Genomic DNA, 22,056 nt, shown 5'->3' on the forward strand with positions numbered 1-22,056 from the left:
CCACCCTGACATCTTCATTATTCATGACATGCACATGCATCTTTGCAAATATAGACTCACAAGCACGTGGATACACAGGCAGAGCACACGCACAAATACACAGGGGGGTTGAAGTCTTCAGAGGCATTTGAAGGTGAAACTATCAAGCTGGCTGGGAGTCAGGTCTGTTACGTCTCTACTCTGCTGGAGAGGAGGCATGTCTGATGACATAGGGAGAGTATCGGTAATGAACACACACACACACACAAACACACACACACACACAGAAAGTAGTGTGTCAGATTGTATCTAGCTGAGCTAGGCAGAGTGTGAGAGCTGATACACCCCCAGGACACAGCTAATTACGCCGACACGTCCTATTTGATATTACTCTCACTAGTTAATCGAGAGAGAAGCCAACGGAGAGAGAAAGAGAGCAACTCAATGTATGTTATGCAGTGAATGCATTGAAAGCAGGCCATGCATGCTAAATCTTCTAATCTCATTGTGAAAAAGGCAATGTTATATTATGCAAATGTAATAGCCCATCTTCAGATTAATAACAATAATGCTCCATGCTGTTGCAGCAAAAAAAGTCCTTCCCCCACAGCGACACATATATTAAGCCATGCTGGACCTCTGGCCATTTTCTCCCATTCCCCCATTCACCTGGTAGGGCTGCTTATAAATGGGACTTTTGTAAAAAAAAAAAATAAATAAGGTAATGAGTGACAAAAAGGAGAAGGGGAGATGGATGATTGATTAACAGAATGTACAAATAGGTGAAAATCAAGACATTCAAAACATTATAGAGGATGGAGAGGAAAGGGAAAGTGAAATTCTATACCCTAAGGCAGGGTTCAACAATAAGGGTTGCCCGATTTGAATTTGAATCATGTTTTCCGATTATCATCATATCATAAATTACGTTGTTTGATTTGAATGTGCCATTGGCCAATCAAGAATTGAGTTGACGCATAGTAGTGACGCATGACTAGCGGCTGTCTTGTTTGAAGAAGAAAAAGATGATGATGGCTGCGTACGAGCAAAAGAGAGTGTTTCAAGCGTCCTGGAAGAAGGACGTTCGCTATTGCAAAGGGGCCAGTAAGAATGTACTTAGAATATTTTTTTTTACTTGCCCGACCAGAAAACAAAACATTGAACCCTGCCCTGAGGGGAGAGTGTGATACGAGACGTGTGAAATATTAAATGGGGCATCAATTTATGTACTGACCTTCTCCTTTTAAAGTAGGGTAAGACCAATTCTAGTTTTGAGGCCTATATGAATATTTATGAATATAATAATAATAATAAAATCTGCAGTACTGTATGTCAGCCGACATCCTCATTTTAACATTCCAAAAAACTTTATTATCAGAAACTTTAATTTTAAAAGAAATATAACTAAATAAAGACACATTCTCAATTCAAACTTCAATTGAGAAAGTCAAATATATATATCAAAATGCTACAGTTAACTGCTCAGCAATTTTCTTTGCATGTCAGCTCTAATATATAATATGTGATATAAGTGATAAAAGCCTATTATCATAGGTAGGGGGTAGGGCTTGGTCAAGCTCTATTTTAAAGTAAACAAGTTATACATTTTGGGGGACATGACTATTTGCTTTCTGTGCTCAGAATGATACTTTGCATCAAATACTCGACAAGAAAGCTAGCGTTCCTGTTTCTAGTCTTTACGCTAAGCTAAGCTAACCTAACCTAACCCACTAATTATATATAAAGCAACTACTTCCCCCAAAAAAAATCCCCAACATGGAAATTTAATATAACTCTTTATTTTGTCCTGTGTGTCTGTCTGTTTTATAATGTCTGACCTGGGTCACATCTCCAGAGAGGCAGAGAGAGATTAACTGCCCCGGGGTAAAAAAAAACAAATCAGTCGACAACACAGATGACTCCCCAAGCACGGGCACAAACAGAAAACAGACACAGACATAAAATTAGCTGCCATGTTCAAATGTCAACATCCACAGCTTAGAATGCCACTCAGTGTTAACTGGCCTAAACTGCTTAAGACATTCCTTACAGCCTTTGATTTGCATGATCATGCACCATAAAACGGAACTTTTGACCTGAAAAGGGCAAACAAGCTTTCGTACCTGTTTGACCGTGCAGCCTGAATTTTCCATATTTATAGGCTATACCACAAGGCTGTACTGTGCTGTGTGGTGGAAAGGCATTTTGCTTGAGGCAAATATTATCCAAAGAAAGGCTCTCACAGAAGCACACATATACAGCCTTACATTCATCCTTAAGCTAAGTGGGTAGTAATCATTTGCCATTGCTCATTTCCCAAAGATGATGACAAAGAGGATTTAAAGGAGGATGAGTGTGTAAATTTGGCTAGTAGGCAGGTCATCTCTCATCCTCCTCTTTCCCTCTCTTCTCTGACTCATTGGTCAAAGCCCAGAGGTCAAAGAGTCGCCCTGCAGCTCTGCCTTTCCATCTTGATCACTCTGTCCCTGTATTTCTTTCACTTCCTGTCTTCCTTCCTCTATTCCACTGTCATTTTGTTCTTTGCCATCCTTCCTTAAACAAAGCCCATGAGCACAGTGTCATCCGGTTTGTCAAACTGAAATTGACAATTTAGGCCTCAATGTTACATTTGCACGAAGGAAGGTGTCCAGTGAATGTTTTAAAAAGGACATTTTAAAGGATGATAATGGCAGATGTCCACAAGCCATTCATACATGTATGCCCTCAAAAAAGTCAAACCTTTATCCTCAAACATTCTCCCAAATGATGGCCCCTTTCCTGCTCAACAGTGAGAGATTGCAATGATAGCCTGTACTAGGAGTCTTCATTAATGAATGAGTCAATATGACTCACTCCCATACAGAAAGTCATTAAAGTGCACCACACAACCATTATATAAGTGCTTATTGAAAATGCAATTCAGTGGCGCGGTCGCACAGCAGCTACGCTTCTGAATTAATCCACTTTATGTTCCTGTTGGCCACCACACATTGACTTTCTGTAACCTGGAGCTATTCCCTCTTTTGCTTTGTGCATGTGGACTGAGCTGAGTATTCAGCATTTAAGGGGCTATTGAAATTAAATTGCTGTAGATTTAAATTGTAAGTTGTTCAAAATAATTTGGCAATGGCTTACTGCAAATATCAGACATGATGGAATTTGGTACTAGAATGCTATGTACCCACATACTTAATGTATCTGTTAATTTTCAATTTAATCAACATTCCCTTTTTTATCTAATGTGCTCTTTACATTTGAAAGTTTAAAAGATTGCATCCTGTCATGATGTGACATTTTGGGAAATACTTATTTCCAAAATAAATACTTATTCGCTTTCTTGCCGAGAGTTAGGTAAGATAATTGGCGCACTCTCATTTTGTCACCCTTGGACATAGACAGGCTAGTTGTGTCCCCTTGTCCAGTCTTTATGCTAAGCTAAGCTAAACTAAGCTAACCTGCTGCTGGCGGTAGCTTCATATTTACCGTACAGATATGAGAGTGGTATCGATCTTCTTCCCTAACTTTCAGCAAAAAATAAGCATATTTTATCCAATTGTCAGATTATTCCTTTAAAACAACCTATTTTCTATACTGCAACTCTATTATTGAACCGTTTCAGCACTTTGGACTTGTTGGAGAATTCTTCCCATAACAGGTTGAAACCGACATCTCCATTTAGCCATATGTGTAAAGTTCAGTGTCTTTGACCAGGACATTGAACTATGAATTGCTCTCAATGGAATTACCTCAAAAAAGCAATCCCTACATATCTTCAGTTGAGATGAGAAAGGACTTTGAATATATTAAATGCTCAGTATATAACCAGAGCCAACAACTCTCAAACACCAAAGAATGACGTGAAGCCTGCTGACACAAACCCAACTACCCAACTGTCTTCCTGCCTCTCAGTTTGCAAACCCTGAAGCAACGTGCTAAGTTGGTCACTCCGCAGCCTTCAGTCACACTGAGAGACACTGAGGCATGACAGCCTGACTAAACAGATGAGTGGGGATGCAAAGGGAGTCAGGAAGAGAATTAGAAGGCGGGAGGGGGGGGCAGTCATCTGCAGTCACATCAGATCACAGTAACAGAGGTATTTCTAAGACAATAGACACAGAGTCCGACCGCTTTCGGCCAGACTGGACTCTCTCATCTGTTGCTCGGTACACAGACGGATCACTATTTGATAACACCTTGACGCCACAATGACAGTTTGTATGGTATACCTTTCAGTCTGTCTTTAAATTAAATTCAACATCAGTTGTATTTTCTTTGCAGGCTGAAATTCCACTCCTTTGGGTAGACAATCAGCACACGCATCATAACACACTAACCAGACGACACTGAACTGCGGTGGCCTTCAAGCCTTCATACAGTCTGAGTGTCTCCAGTAACCAGGTCACTAGAATAGGAGCTGTGAGCCATGAGAGTCCCCACAAACCCACAGAGAGAAACTGCAGCTTAAATGTGAAGCCACCGTGACTGCAACTTTACTGTTGACCTTTGAGAAGGCAGACTATTACACTTTTGTTAGGGGGGATGTGCATCTGAATGTCTTAAAAAAAATTAAAACAAAAACACAAAAAAAACACCCTTAAAACTGTGGGGAAAAAAACTAAATTTAAATATCAGTAGTTGAAACAAAAAGCCAAACTCCCTGAAACTAAAAAGATAGTGGGGAACGAAAAAGAGGACACTGACAACCCTTTTATAAAATACACATAAACAGATACAGACCAACACCTGACTATAGCAGCTTTAATATATTGCTTTTTCTCATACATTAAGGTGCAGGCCAGGGTTGGGGTGTTGAACACACTTCCAGTGTCTAAAGAGGAGGAAAGCAAAATGTATAGCAATGCCAGTGGATTCGACATCAGGAGAGACACAAAGACATGCTAACATACCAGTCCTCTGTGTAAACACATGAAGTAAGGGCTGACCCCGAGTAGAGAACACCAACCTGCTTTTAGTCCTTGTCTCTATATTTGTCAATTTGATAACTTTATTGGCCATCTGCTCTGTCTCTTGTTCCCATATCGCTCTTTCTGTCTCCCTCCTTGAAAAACCCCCATCAAGCAACCGGTCTGCCATTAACAAAGCCCATTGTAAGGTGATAAAATGGCCCTACGTCTTCAGGGGCAAAGCCTTGACTGGACTTTTTTGATCAAAAAGGAAAACAAAGGGGTAGCACTGCATCGCTTATGCGTTTTGATAGATGGGCCACTATTCATGCATGTTTCATATCTTTTTACTGAGTTAAGTATTATTTACTAAAGCACATTTGTGCCACAGACAATAGTTGGATAATGTTACACTTTCCTTACCTTGCAAAGTAAGGAGATACATTATTTGAGGGATGGGAATAAAGCACTCACTCTCAAGCTAAACAGAAGCTATGCAGGGTGTGATACAATGTGTATTTTCTGTTAAACACTTGACACTGGGAAATGCAGAGGTGAGGTGTGGAGTTTATTTTAAAAACAAAAAAGACTTTTAACTTCTAGTGAAGATGAGGTAATAGCAAACTTGCATTACTGGTGTGGTTTTATTTCCAGGGAAATGTTCACACAAAATGCACCAAATATGTTCACAGATCATTTTGTACATTGGATTCCTATACTGTGTGTTGTATACTTTTGCAACAGCACAAAAATGACAGATACTTATGCCTGAAAGATGACCAGTATATTCTTGTTGGTCAGTAAGCAGTGTAACTGTTGCTCAAAAGCACTTAAGTCATGTTTCCTTGTCCGGAATGAAAGATAGCGTCAACTGCTCATATAATCGGAAGCCGTCTGCTACAAGTTATTGTAAAATAAGCTTTCACTAACACCACTTCTTTGCAGTAAAAAGGACAGAACTGGCAGCCTCTTTGTGTCCTATAGCCCCCAAACCGGATCACACACAGCCACCTAATCACAACAAACTATCTCAGCTTCTTTTTGCACGTGTGCACATACACACAGAGGGCCTTCCCTGTTTGGGGTCAGTTTTTCTAGCACCATCCGCAGAATCCCCCAGCGCCTGCTTTTTTCTGAGGCTTTGTGAAGTGCTGATGGTCAGCACGCCGCCCCCTCCCTCATCCGCACTTCTACAACCACCCCATGGGGGGCCATTGTCCTTGATGTTGTTTACCACCGGGATAACGCTGAAACGGCAGGGGTGTTCTAGGGCACAAGGTGATGCCTCCGGGAATAAAAAAAAATATGCCCACAATTCAAACGGGTTCTTTAATGCCTCAGAAAGTGTGCAGTAATGACAGAAAAGCATATGTAGAAATATATGGTGGGAAAAATTGGTTTTGAACCAATTTTTAAACCAATTCTGCTCTGTCCAAAAAAACAAGATTCTTTACATACAAAGGGGCAGTGTCATCTGCATAGGTGTGTGCATAATTCTTCATTTAAATATAGTTTTAAAACTTGGGGTGTTGTATGAGTATGGTGTTGGAAGTACGGTCTCAAAAGACAAATGTACAACATTTGACCAATTTGACATTAAGCCAAGTTCTTAACCAAGGCCATATACAATAAAAGAGAAGGTAAAGCTTGTGCACATTGCTCAAGGAGGCATATGACAGCATACCGCAGAAACACCTATCTTGGAGAGAACGCATGCACTTATACAACAGAAGAAAAATAGAAAGTGAAACTTATATTTATCTACGTAATGTTATTCTGTGTAATTAAATGGTTTAACAATGAAATATACAACTACACTACAGACCAGAGTCTCTGGTAATAGTGACGACCAAAGATTAAGAGACAAAGAGCTGCTGAGCCCTCCTCCCATAACCAACTTAACCCTGTTGCAGTGAGTTCCCATGCATCTCCCAGCACTTTTAAAACCCTGATATGCATAGCCTAAGAGAAGCATATTATTGTCATTTCCTGTTCCCCTGTTTCATTTTTCCTATTCAGGGAATGTGAGCGGCCCTGCCCTTCCATGAACTGAATCTTAACAGCTTCGCTCCAGGCACATTCAGGTAACAGAGTGATTCTCCCTGAAAAGGTGAAACAATGGGAAAGGAAGGACATCTCAGAAGGTGCCACACCCAAAAAATGATTACAAAAATAAAGCTCAATCTAAAGTTTTCTTTAAGTGTTTTTCTAAACTAAAAATACAAAGGATTATGTATGTATTTAAAATACAAGCAATGAACATTCAAAAATATATTCAAATTACTGTAAATTGTGATTTTGTTAAACCAAGAGTGCAGTATTAAGCACTAGACTCAACCATGTGTAACTCATAAAAAGCCATTACTGATAGCTGCCATTACAATTCGCTTCATCTGACATCCAATTATAGCGCTGTGATATTTGGACAATTGCACACATTTTGCCATGCGTATGGACTGGTTTGTTGGCTGCCCGGGGCTTGGTTGGGTGTGTGCCCATGTGCGCAGTGTGTGTGTGTGTGTGTGTGTGTGTGTGTGTGTGTGTGTGTGTGTGTGTGTGTGTGTGTGTGTGTCGCCTTCTAAGGTCATCTCATCAAAAGCTGTGGGCTCAGCCAGAGCAGAGGGTCATGCTGGCTATATGTGTGTGTGTGTGTGTGTGTGTGTGGGGTTCTATTTGTGTGTATCTGTGCTTGTGTGTGCGTGTATTTATGTACAATTTTGTATGACATTAAAACTACAAACTGAATCTTGTGTCCGATCATTTTCTAGCCTATAAAGTGATACATTCTAGTGGAAACAGAGGTTTGGGTGTACCAGTTCATTTGTTGCATCAATGCATTTTTCATAAAGACAGTACGTGTCAACATGTTATAGAAAATATCTGAGCAATAATCAGCTTTACATGAAACACATAATTCCTTTAAAAAAATGGATTATTTTCCAAATGCAGCACATCACACACCCCTTATTCTGCCACAGAATAAGAGTGACTTCCTCTGGCAGTTGCTCCATATTAGTCATGTATTGCTGTCTTTTTGGTTATCTAAAAACTGAGGGCCAGATGTACTAACGCTTTTGCGCCCACTTCAGGCGCATTTGTTTCGCAACGTGCGCGTAAAAGCATGGCGAGGTATGTAAAAACAGGCCGCACTGATGTAAAAGCGCAGGCTGCCTGTCGTGGGGACTGACAATGGCAAATTGCGCTTTTCCGTGTCATGCATATGCATTCATGGGAGGGTGAAGGGGAAAGTGGGAGTTTCCCATAAAGAGATGGGAGGAGAAGCGCCTAATTATGTATTCCGCGGTATGTACAAAAACCGCCCGTGAAAGCGCGCCTCTATTTTGCGGTGAAAATTCTCCGCCTCTTAAAAGCAGGTGTAAACCAGCCGCAAGCGGGTTTCCTCGCATATGCCTCCTGGTGAAATGGCAGCAATAATCCGAGCAAGACGAAGATAGGCCGAGGAGACGAGCTGAAAAGATTTTTGCCACAAGGATCACAGTTTTTCAGTTGAGTGAACACGAAATCATTAGGCGTTACAGATTAAGCAGCCATGCAATATTACAGTTACTGGAAGAAATCAAAGATGACATTGAATCTCCAACTCAGCGTTCACATTCCATTCCAGCAGTTGTTAAACTCCTCGCTACATTATAAATATTGGCATCAGGATCATTTCAAACAGTCATAGCATCAGCAGTGGGAATATCGCAGTCTGCACTCAGCCGTATCATAGCACAAGTACTTAACGCTTTGCTACAGCGCACTAGTCAATACATACATTTCCCCACCACTAATGCCGAAATAACACGCATCACGCAACCAAGCAGATCAACTTTGTTATCGCTAAATCTTTGTTTTCGCTGTTTTGACCGACTTGGTGGCTGATCCATGATAGAAAGATGCGCGCAATTTACGGTATAGTGGGCGGAGAAAGGCGCTGATTACCCGATGAACTGCAGGTTTGGTAAATACGACGTGAGCTGAAGTATCACAGCATGCGCTTTCTGCGCGTTGGCCATGGCGCTGATAACGCCACATTCGCAAATGTACGTACATCTGGCCCTGAGTATCTTAACAAATAGAACAGTATGTTTTAGATAATGTTCAGCAGTGGTGTATAATTTACAAAATAAACTTGTAGCTGATGGGCTAAACCATGCAAAATAGCACCTAAAATCAATAGTCGGTCTCATTTTAATACAGTGTGACAATGTGAACATAGCCACATAAATCCAGCTGGGCTTGTAAACCAGCCAAGTCTCATTGCTATTCCTGGATGCTACTGCTCGGTAAAAGGTATTGATGAGCAGATGGATGCACGTGGCCTTGGTACGTGACTCTGGGCTTTACTGTGATGTGAGTTACAGTGTGTGTGCATTTGTATGTAGTGTATGTGTGTTCTTCAGCTCAAGACTGTTATACCTTTTATGGCTGATGTTCCTACTGTACACATCTTTTCCATTTTACTAGGTCGATCAAGGTCTGAAGACCTTGTTTGTAGCAGCTTCATCACACCCTTCAAAGGCGGAGTATGGGACGCTCGGCATACTGATGATGTAACTATTCTTAGGGCGAAAAATGGAAAGTTTTTCCCCATGGAGTGTCAACAATTAGTAATGTTGTGTTGTCTGGGGTGCATGAAAGTACACAGTAAATTGTATGGTGGTGGTGAAAAGGCAACAATAATGATAGATATATAGAAATATAAGGATAAAATAATAAAAGAGAGGTAGTGCATGGGGGGGTTGAAGTAGATCAGGCTGAAATGTTATAGGAGAGAAAAGTGCATGATGGGATGGGAACGGGGCAGGAGGTGAGAAGGGGGAGGGGACTGATTGACACGTTATGGCAGAGCAACAAGCTGGCATGCCCCTTTTTCTTCTCCTCCACCCATCTGTTCGTCAGGATTACTCATATAGAGAGAGGGGTGGAGGAAGTGAGGGGAAGCTGTAGGAGGGCAAAGAATGGGTTAGGAGAGGAGATCCATCACCACAACCTACAATAACTGAATTCAAACCACTTTTCCATGACATCTTTTCAGTAAACTGCTGTAATAATGATTCACTGTTAAAATTATGGATCAGTGCAATATAGTAGAGTGCTCTCATGGGGCTATTCAGGTAGCAGTGATAGTAATGAGAGGTGGAAACATTGTAGTGGTGTGTTATGTAATACTGTGCTGCAGCGCCTGCTCTACTTACTAAGACATGGCTCCCTACTGACAGATATTTAGTTATATTTTATATTTTAGTTTTATGGGTTTTCCACAAGGCTTATACAGCATGCTGTGTACTGCTGGCCTGTTATCTGTAGAGTTTTCTTGTTAACAAAAACTTCACATTCAGTGTTACTCTTCAGGATGCATTGTGTGTATCCATAAGGCCTAACAAATGAGTCAGGTGCATTTCTTTCCTCATACAACATTTGCAAAGCCAATAATGTTTAAACCGCTGGAAAACGACTATTGTTTTTTGGAAATAATAGAATAAAATACATAGAAATGAACAATTTGGAAAAATGTGCTGTTTTATTTCATGCATTATGCCTGCGTGTGTGAAATAGCATGTGTTCTCTCTGTTTTGTGTGTGTGGTGTGTCCAGTATGCACATGAGTGTGTCATGTGTCAGCAGGTGAGCAGCAGGTGACGCCAGGACATGTGGCTCCTATTTTTTCAGTCGCGTTCAAACAAAGTCCTCGTCCAAATACATGCTGGGTATTCATATTGTCCTGTCACCTTTCTGGGTATGGACATTTTGTTATTTTCAGTGTTGTTGTTTTAATTGACGCTTAAGGCTTTTTGTTTTGTTTACATTTCATTGTATTCCAAAAAAAATGCATAGCTTTTAGCAGCATGTTGGCTGAATTAGGGATTGATCTTTAACTCTTCCACTAACAGTACAGTCTTTTAAACATAAGCCCAAACTGACACCACATCTACTCACTAATATTCTTTCACTTCCCTTATTAGTTAATTTCTGCAGCTGTATAATTGTACTTATTTTGTTTTTATCATCTACAAGGCAACAAAACAAGCCTAAAACCTTAAAAAAACTCACCTAGATCACAGCCACAGGGAGGTTGCAACAGCATGAAGCTACTGTACTTTGCTGGGTAAATGCATGTAGATACCAAGAGCGCACAGCCAAGACTGCCAGCTGTAAGACACGCCTTAACACTCAGCACTTTCCATCCATGCTGACCTTTCGTATTTGAAGTACAGCCACGGTTTAAAAAAACTGATAAAATGCCTTTCCAGTGCATTTCCAAACACGAATATGTTTGTAGTGCTGTCAGTGATAGCCACACTAATGTACATCCATTTAGTGCATATATGAATCCAAGCCACAGTACAGTAATCCCCTCAGGGTGATACTGCACACAGGACACAACAGCCCATATCACTGGAACATATACACACGGCCAGACAGGTCATTAGCAAAAATTGTGATACAAAACTAGAACAGGAGGTTTGGGTGTTCAGGAGAGATGCTGATTCACACATCCAGTAACATCAGTGTGCACACAGCATGTAGGAGCAGAGAATAACATCACAAAACACCAAGGGTTACCAAGAGCCACATAACAGATACGATAGGAAAGCAGAGAAAGTACATTCATTTGCAATATCTGACTTACCTGTGAGGATTTAATCTCAGCCGCTATCTGTCTTCAGGAAGTGGTTCAAACCTGTGACAATGAGAAGGACATCACCCATTAATGGGGCTGTTTTTCACCCAAAATTAGCCTTTTGGACTAACCAGTTCTTAAACAGTGTACACTCATGACACCACACGGTATAATGTCATTCTGCATGCAATAATAAAAACTGTGCAACGACTATTATCGCTGGTGATATTGGGCAGACTGTTGGTACAAAGGTGCAGCATTTAAAACTCTTCATAGAGAACTGAAGTCCATGGGTGACGTATCTAATGAACGTAGCCAAATATAATTGAGAGAAAGGGACATATTTGGTTCTCAAAGTTAACAGACTTGAATCCATTCATCAATACAGGGTGTCACACACACAGCACAACATGAATACATGGGCACATCCTCCTCGCTCTCCAGGGAATACCCAGTAAATTAACGTGTCTTGCTGAACACAAGGACCTTCAATCAATAACCAAAATGTCTCCAGTCATTTGTATTACTTTTACCTCCAGCTGGGGATACACACAAATGACACAGTGCCCCCCCCTCCCACCTCCCGCAAACAGGCTTCCCTTCATTACCATGAATGCATTATCATAATCTCTGGAGGGACTCTCCATTCATCTCACATTAGTAAAACAAATGTGACAGACAAAGAACACCGGGCAATTTAGACGTGAAGCCATTAAAACTATAGTTAGCTCAGAGGAGAAAGACTTATTATGTGAGTAGCCATTAATAAGCCTAGGTCGAACCGTTTGAACTCATCGGGTATTGTAAAGGATGAGGAAGGGGTCTTTGAACTCCCCGCGATGACATGGGTGAGAAGCTGCTGTCACTGAGTAAGAGAGAGATTGGAAGAATGCCAGCAACCCAACCCAACCCCAACCCATGACCCATTACCATGGAAATAGAAGGATGGAGAAAGAGAGACAAACCGGAAAACAAGGATTATTTGTTAATGTCTAACATCAGCCCATTGGAATCAAACCAAACCTAATTAAGTTCACATGAAAGTGTAAATGTACCACGTTGAATTGAATGAATTTAGTAACCAGGACTGAACTGAATCAAAAATTGAACTGAGTCAACTGAGACCAGAGAGGGCAGAGATGAAGGCAAACCAAATCCACCTACCAGCTCACTAATGAACACATTTTATCGTGTCTGTACAAAAACCAAAGTGTGAAGACGAGAATGTGCTGTTTTATGGGTGTTAATGTCCTGGATTATTTCTTGGCCAGGACCAGTGACTTTGAAGGGTCTCTGCTGGTTGCCTAGCAAACTTATGGTAACAACAAGACTCTAGGAGGTACAACCACAAATTGTTGACTTTACACTTAGATTTTTGTAACGTGTTAATTAGTGCGCTTTAAATGTGGCGGTATGTGGATTTTGTTTCCTTCAGACAGAGCCATGCTAGCTGTTTCTCCCTGTATCCAGTTTTCAAGCTAAGCTAAGCTAACTGGCTGCTAATATTTAACAGACAGACATGAGAGTAGGATCAAATCTTCTCATCTAACTCTCGGCAAGAAAGTGAATAAGTGTATTTGGAGAGCGACCTGACAGGCGTTGTATTTTAAAGTATTCCACAGTTTATGTAGAGTAAATGTTCTGAATCTGTTTGATGAGCCTTCAGAAAAATTCATGAAGCAAAAATAGATCTAATGTGTTCCCTAGATCTTCAGTAACGAACTAAAATATCTCTATGACAACAGTGTGAATGAGAAATGAAAGCTCTGTGAATATTTACATTTACATTCCCTGGTGATAAAGGCCAGTGTTTCTCTGAATGTCCTCATACCAACTTCAGTGAGGTCGCTATGTCTGAATACTAAAGCCGTATGTCCCAAAGCCCAGTGCAAAACCTCTCAGATTTACCATCTATCTCCTGTTTCAATTAGCTGCCCAGGTTTATGGATCCACTGGGAACCAGTACGCTGCGTGTGTACATGGTACATGGGGTGGGAGGGGATTTTGCAGGCTGTGATAAAATAACTGACCCAAGGCATGAATAGAAATGTGGGTGCACGTGTGTGTGTGTGTGTGTGTGTGTGTGTGTGTGTGTGTGCCCCTCAGTCTAGGGGATTACGGCACACACATACACACACACACACACACACACACGCACACACACACACACACACACACACACACACACACACACACACAGTAGTAAATTAAAGCAACCTCTATGTCACCTCACCATTAAAGGGTTAATACACATCCTCACAAACCCATACACAGAGCAGACAATACTTTCAACATGGGCTAAAATCACTCTTAGTGACCAAAATCTAATTCTAAGTTGCTTGAAATCCATTTAAGGAGGGAAAACATACTTGCAATTGACCAAAAAACATTAAAGCCTCAATATTAATAGAAGTGGCAGATACTGCTAACAATATATGCAATATAAATTTCTTCACTGCTCTCTACTGTAGCGTTTATGGTTTTATTGCTATTATTGTTAAGGAAAATTGCTTTTGTTTTCCTTTTGTAAATTGTACAGTTGAAGCCTTGTAACTCTAAAAAGTAGGTGTAAGCAGCCATCCGAATGGATCCGTTCTTTTTTTCTGTGCCCACTCTCTCCCACCAGTGACGGGAGGAAAACCATGTAAAATAATCTGTATTGTTTAAAGCCCAGTGCCTAGGCTGCCATGAATGAAGACCGACTTTCTCCCTCTTGAGAAGACGTTCCAGACAACAGTTGCCCTGGAGCTGGCCAGTGCAAACAACAGAAAACACAAAAGCAACACATTTGGTTCTTTAAACAAATATAGGGTATCAGCAGCACACCAACAAAGGGAAAAGGTTGAAGGCATTTGCAATTGCCTTTCAGTTTCAAGGTAAGAAAAAAAGTGTGTTACATTGCCAAGCAACGTGATCTAAAGTACATTAACGCTTGTGAGACATGTAGCCACAGTGACTTGGCAGCTATGGAAGCGGTAGCACCTGGGCAGTGATAACTTTGCCTGGAGCCTGAACGTTGTCTGTTAATCAAGTATCAGACATACCATCTGCGTGTGTGATACTTGATGATATTTTGGTGTAGGCCTTGGGGTTATTTATTAAACTCCCTGTGAGTATGTGTGTGTTCTGTGCGCATGCACATCTGTCTTCATGTACCTATAGTCACAGAAAAAGACAAATTACCTAATTAAGATGGTTGGGTTTAGTGCATGGTTGGGTTTTAGTTGTCGTATACAGACAATGTTCCACACTGCCATTTACAAAATCCCCTGGCACATGGATATTAAAACTGTAATGGTGCAATGTGGTCGCTTCACAGGCTTTATCAGGACATACAGTTGCATTGAAAATGAATATTATATAAATGCATGATTTGCCTCAGCATATATGGTAAATGAAAGGGGACCCAGAATAGACCCCTGAGGCACCCCACAAAAGACAGAAGCACAGTTTATAGTTTAGAGTGTTTACACGAATGGCAAACAGAAGTATAAAATGTCAAAATTGCATGAAATTTCTAAAAGGTAAGGCTAGTTTGAAAAATGCCACAAGCCTGTGTCAGGATGGCCTTTACAGCTGCTTTAGAAGTCTCCACGGAAGAGTTCAAACCCACACATTCCCTTGTAATGTTTGTCTATATATATATATGTGTGTGTGTGTGTGTGTGTGTGTGTGTGTGTGTGTGTGTGTGTGTGTGTGTGTGTGTGTGTGTGTGTGTGTGTGTTGAACACAGAAACTGAGATGAGGGGGGTTGGTTACCATGGCTATTCAAAGGTTTTTTAATTGTAACAGTCTGTGAGCATCCTTCGGATGACAGACAACACACAGTTCAGTCCCACACAAAAAGAGCAGTCAGAGGGAGCTGGGTTTAATCAGAGAGATTTACTGCCGCCTGAAAGTTTTTTTTCTTCCCTCCAGAGGTTAAGGGGACAATTCTCCCTTTCCCACTGTTCCCACTCGACACCACACAATGCACGCAATGGAGTCATCAAGAATGTCACACATACACACAGAGATGGTAAGAGCAAGAAAGATAAATCAAGATTAAGGAACAGTAGGAAGTAGCATTCCTCTGCTGCTGATCCTGCTAAGCTTTCTGCAGCTAAAGGGGAGCATATTGCAAAAGTGTCCAGGTATGAGAGCTCTCTGGGGATTGGATGCAATCATCAGAGTCATTTTACAGCCCCAACAGATAGGGACTGTATTAAAGCGAGAGTGAAGTGGGACAGGAAACATGAGAATGACAGGGATGAACAGAAGAGTGGGAGGTCTGTAGCAACAGACAAAAAAAAAACAGAATAAAACATGATTTGTAAGCTGTCTGAAAAAGACAGCTTAGTAGGCAGTTTGGCTACCATCAATGCAGATGAAAAACCTTGTCGTATGTTGGTCGGCTCCATTAAATCAGTCACAGTGAGAGAGAGTCCTGGCGTAGAGTTTAATTTCTTATCTAATCTGAGTGAGTATCTTATAAAATTACAGTCTTTTTAGTAAAGAATTCCCTCTTGGTGTTGCTGATACTAAGCAAACTAAGAAACACTTTCCCAAAGCACAATGTAGCAGAAATCCCAATGCAGCCTTTTAGGTGGCCATGTACTACCATAATTGCAGAAGCTTGACAAGAACAGCCCAGGGTTTGAAAAGCTAACGTAAACAGTACACCTAATGCTAATTCAGCCATCATAATGAAACACAGTAGTAGTATGTGGCCTTGAGGCCATTGTGCAACATGGACAACGCTGTAAACAATTCAGATAGGATCTGTCAGTGTTAGAGAGGAGACAACAGACAGAGATAGAAACACACAAATGTGAGAAACTGTGAGAAATGAAGACAAATATAAGACTTAGTTATCATTGTACTTATTTATCAATTCAATCAAGAGTATTTCCTTCAGCCTGGAAAAATCTTTCAAGATAAACAAATATTGCTAAAGAAACCAGATCTATCGAGATCTGACAGGCTGTAACTAGCATCACCATGGAGAGAGTCAAGCAGAATAACACCCAGAGTGCTCAACCGAACAGATCTTGGCCATCAGTGACGTGACATGTCATAAACACGTTGGAAAAATGCCAATGCAGCCAGCACCCTAGAGACCATCTTATCTAAAGGAACAACACAAACGGGAGGCAAGAGAAAGACAAAGATGGAGACAGATGTAGAGTGAAAATGGAGGGCAATGAGAAATGGAAACATGGAAATGAGAGTGTAAGGAACAAAGGGGCTGTTGACAAGGGTGGGCAAACAGTGGAGGATCTAGAGCTATAGGATGCCTGGGAGACGTCTAATATTGACTGCATATCTTCTACCTAACGCAGAGAAAGGCAGGAGAAGAGGAACAGAGGATTGAGGCCTCCTGATATTAGTAACAGCATTGGAGAGGGATTTCTCTATGTGATCTCATTAATGTAGGACTCCTCACAAAAACCTTGTTCTCAGGCTTAAGACTGTGATGAGAAAGCAACAAGCTCACACAAAGGCTGCTCAGACACCACCGGCTTACTGTGACAGTGAAATGTAGATATTACACTTGCTGCATTCTGTTTGGCATTGAAGCTGTAACCAAGTGAGACTACTGTAAATGGGATATCACTACTTTTTTTTTTTAATCGTTAAACAAAGCCACTGCGTGGAGAGTTACGCCAGATTGTAGCTTTATCATACTGAGAAAAGACGACGCATGCTCCTCACTCCTCTGCTAGTCTCACACCTCACAGCTGTGCAGCATTTGGTATATCCTGCAGCAACCGTGTGACGCAAGACTCTTTTGAAGGAGGATCAAAACTGGAGATGATCGGTGCCAGTTGATGACATTACTGGATTAGCTATTTTTAGAAAACATGGTGTTTTAATTTCATTTTCAAGTATGCCTCCCTCAAGGTTGCTGTGTGTATGTAAATGTGGGTATGGATCAGGCTACGCATGTCCTGCTGACAGTACATCAATCATGATATTTCATATCAGTCCCAACTCCCGATTTTGATGGAGCTTGATGACCATTGCACCTTCACACAGATTAACCCACGGTGAACCCCAGCCATTTGGGATTACCGGCCTGATTTTTCCACGTCCAGTATGACTCTCTCCACTGTACATGGATGGATTTCAGAACTGGCCTGCTGGACACAGGCCCAGAGCCTTTGTTTGAATTGTCTATTTTGTAGAGGATAGGTTTGGAATAGTTGCAATGATTGTCATAAAAAAAAAAAAAAATAAACACACACACACACACACACACACACACACACACACACACACACACACACACGTTTCAGCTGGGACAGCATGATCAGTTTGGGCACAACATAACAGTGAGAACAGTGGAAAAACTAATATGTAGGGTATGTGCATGATTGGAGTGAGATGTGATCATCTGCGTGTCTGTGCATGTGCAGGGCTAACACAAAGTGACTAATTACACTCCACTCAGCAGTTCCACTAGATTGAATGTGAAAGCTCTAAAACACACACTGCACTAGACCAGTTAGACTTGACATTAACAGTCCACTTCTGAAAAAGGACTTAGAGCTACGAGCAGACAAACCAGAGCGCTACTTAAACAGCAGCATTAAGCAGGAGTAGCCAGGGCTCTCATGTTCGCTGAATAAATGTGCTTGTGTGCTTTGCTTTTTTCACATTTACAAGTGCTGTATTTGTATATGGCCCCTTGCGGTCAAATAAACACTCAACAGCCCGTTGTGTAACATTCGCCTCTGTAGCTCTCGACTTTGTTAATTGAGAGCTACGGAGCCTGAATTTTGTGGGCTAACAAAAGCAGTCTTAAAAAGCAACAGAAGCCACATGCAAATGTTTCCGAGGCCATCCTGAAATATGTGATTTGCCATGATTCACGACCTCACCTGAGCAGAAAAAATGGTCCCACTTATTTGGATGCTGTCATGGTTCAATAATGCAGTGTTGTTGTTGCTTCCTTGCTGCGCAGAATCCCCCGTAGCATGAATTGGACCCATGCTACTATATTTGCTTACCACCTTTGCCCTGCTTCTTAAACAAATTTACAATGGCACACAACAGCAGTCAATCCAGTGAAAAAAAACAGACCATAGACTCAGCCACGCCTGGTTTACAATATACTAATATCACACTCTTGCTATTAAAAGCCTTCATGGATAAAAATGTCTGACAATGAAAATCCATTGAGGAAACACTCTGTGTGTGTCCCAATAACCTCATTATATGACACCAATCTTAGAACTGAGGACTGCTTATATCTATCCTTTGACACCCTTATGTGGCTTTTGGAGCAGAAGAAATCAATATTTCAGGAGATGGTTACTTTCACACCTGCCAATCTCTGACAATTCCTCAAATAACTAATCATCTCTCTAAAACACCTCTTCCTTTCTTTATCTCTGAAGAGTACACTCAAGAACATCCGGTGTCTTACATTAGTTAAATCACAACGCCTAAAGTATATAATAAGCCTGAAAACTAGATCACAAAAACATGTTTGATTTAAAATGGGTTGAAATTAATTAAACCTCAAATAAAGTCTATATTTTAAAGCAGCTTTCGATGCAGAAACCATGTTGATTAGTGTAGGGGAAAGTGTAGAGGTAGAGATCTGTCCTTCCTGTAAACTATAAAATGTCCATGTTAATATGTATATCAAGTTTTCCAGCCACACCTTCTTAAAGAAAAAGCATATTGTAGGCCTCAGTACTAACCTGAATGAATGCAGCTAATGTCTGCAGCTTCACATGTACAGTAAAGCGTATTGGCTCAGTGATGGACCAACCAAAGTGGCAGACCCAAGCAGCTTGCTATCACTCAATCTCTCGTTGCACACAAACACACAGGCAAACGCTATTCACTGCTGCCCACAGGGCTGGACAGCCTTGTTGGCCAGTGTTGCTGATCTCGTGGCGGGCCAGACAGCACGGACCCAGCTGTAAAAGAGTGGCTATCTCTATACAAAGGCCCCAGTCAGCACTTTGGTACTCTAAAAACAGATGCTGCCTGAGCTGATGAGTGTCCCTCCCAGCAAAGCAGCCAATTTATAATGGGACGGTCCACAACTCGCGTGCAAATTCATCCTCTATTATGTTTACTAGCCTTGTTTGAGAAGTATTTACACTATGACACCGATAGACCTGATCATTGTTCATTTAAGTACATCTTTATTGTCCCACTTGGTACATTATGTTTGCACTTCATGCAATTGTGGTTTGCCTAAAGGCGACGTGGAGGAGAAATCAGACTCAGCAAAAAGAAAGGAGGTATTGAGCAGAATAGCAGCTCTGTGCCCTTTGTGCATTAAAATATGACTGGCCATTAGAGCTGCATGACATGAGGAAAATGTGCAATATGCAATAATGTTGAATATCGCGATAACGATATTACTCACGATAAATAAACAGATATTAAAGTGAACCCAGTTCTGCTGCTTTCAGTATTCTGCTAAAATACAACAAATCAAGTAAATCATTTACAACATTATTTTATTGAACAAATGTAACATTATACTGAACATAAATGGCACCACTAAAACAAGATTGACATTTTAATGTGCAGTTTTCTACTGATAATTTCTTTCAACTAACACAAAAAAAAATCTGTTTTGTGTCTATTGTGATATGTCGCAGCCTTTCGCGAGGTGTATATTGGGCCAGTTGATATTGCGACACAAAAACGATATACTGTGCAGCCCTACTGGCCATGAAAATCTTTTTTGGTTGTAGTGAGAACTAAATCCTCCTCCTTTTGGCTAGAGGAGGCTCCGTCTAACAAAATGCCTATCTGACTGCTGGGATTTTGGCTAACCAAGATAAACCGAGTTAACCCACTCCAGTTCGAGTTAATGAGCTTGTGAAAGATCAGCTGTCTCAGAAGAGGGGTCTCTGCTTTCAGCTACACTGATGCCCTACGGGTCCCTGTGCCTAATCCAGGGATCAATAATCTTATTGTCAATACAACCCCATACACTGACACTTGGCTTTGTGATACCTGATACAAACTATTAATGATTGTGTGTTCATGTGAATGCTCTGGTGTGGGTCTAGGGTGAGAAAAGACAGTGTTTTGAGTAAATCCCAAATCACCAAAAAAGGTTCAAGTAAAAGGAAATTGACAACAGGAGGATGGAACAACCAATCAAATCCTGAACCTGATTTTGAGACCGTATCCCTCTGCCGTTTCCCTGACAGACAGTATATCCCCAATCATCCAAAATTCGACCCTGCTACATGTAAGATTGTGAGTGCAAGTGACAAGATCAGCAGAGCGTTCAATATTTCATCACTCAGTATAGTATTTTGTGGCCTGGCTTTGATGCACCAAAGCAGTCACAGTGCACAGCACACTTCTAAGCAAGAAGAAAAGAGACATAGTTTTGCATATGTGAGATGATATCAATTATTCAATTACAGTCAACCATACAGTCAGTCTTCCTGGGTAGCTTGTAGCACAAGACGGTGGACAAAACTACATATTATATATATATATATATATATATATATATATATATATATATTATACATTATATTATAGACATACTAAAAATATGTTATAATTCCGTAAAACATTAAATAGCAGTTTAGGGCAGCTTAAAGTTGTTCTGGTGTGCTCAGGTGTTAATTCAATGTCTGAAGAATTGCAAAATATTCAGTTATGTATAGTAGGTAGCTTTGGCGTTGCAACCTGCATTCCTCTACATCCTTTTTTCTTAAATACTGTAGAATTATGTCATGAGGCCAGACTTAAATACTCAAATATCACACAGTATGCCAAATACAGGAAAACGGCATTTTTAAAAAGGAATAATGGTCAATAATGTACCGAAAGACAACAAAAAGCTTAAAAATAGGGCTGCAACTAAAGACTATTTTCATTATTAAATTATTATTATTATTGCTCGATTTGTCTGACAGTCCAAACCCCAAAAATAGTAATTGGATGTTATAGATGGTTAAAAAATACAGTAAATATTTAAATTTGAATTTGATGTAAATCTTTGGAATTTTTGCATGAATGCAGTGTCACACTGTAGCGTGCCTAACTGTTTCTCCTTAAAATATTTCATGCATTTTTGCATAGTCCAATTTAAGGCAGACACACATCAGTCAGGTTTACCATGAAATCATCAGATGATAAAGATTGATGTGTGAACAAATAATTAATAAGAAGATAAAAGAGAGTTGGGCAGCCACAAAATGGTTTAGAACTGCATCAAGGCTGTGCTTTATTTAACATTAAAACATACAATGAATGTTACGAGCCAGCTCGGGAGGTGAAAGGGAAGAAACATAAAACCAGATGTTTTTAGTAAAAGTAAAGTTATTTATTGGTAACAGAAAAGTGAATCAACAAAATAAGGTACACAAACTACATAGGAAAAAGGGTATGACAGTCATTATCAGTTAAAGGATCTAATGCCCAGCCCAGTCTCACAAGTCCCGCAATTTCTGCACACAAATAGTATTTAACATTAGACAAAGCAGAGCGTAACTAATGGCATGTTGGCGAGCGGGTCAAGTGTAATCACAGCCGCTTTGAGTGACAATTTGACACACTATATATATAT

General features: G+C 40.6%; 1 protein-coding gene across 18 annotated transcripts in view; it reads right to left on the reverse strand.

The window, feature by feature from the left end:
• The window catches only part of nrcama (neuronal cell adhesion molecule a), a 60,766-nt gene that overhangs the window by 26,697 nt on the left and 12,013 nt on the right, over positions 1-22,056 (reverse strand). For 16 of the 18 annotated variants that reach the window (XM_031284823.2, XM_031284820.2, XM_031284826.2 and 13 more), the window contains exon 2: positions 11,520-11,570. The exons of the other annotated variants lie outside the window; for them this stretch is intronic. The gene's annotated coding sequence lies outside the window, so the exon portion shown is untranslated. The remainder of the gene's footprint in view (positions 1-11,519; positions 11,571-22,056) is intronic. 18 annotated transcript variants of the gene reach the window in all.

Source organism: Sander lucioperca, chromosome 20 (assembly GCF_008315115.2).
Source record: "Sander lucioperca isolate FBNREF2018 chromosome 20, SLUC_FBN_1.2, whole genome shotgun sequence".
Classification (NCBI taxonomy): Eukaryota; Metazoa; Chordata; class Actinopteri; order Perciformes; family Percidae; genus Sander; species Sander lucioperca.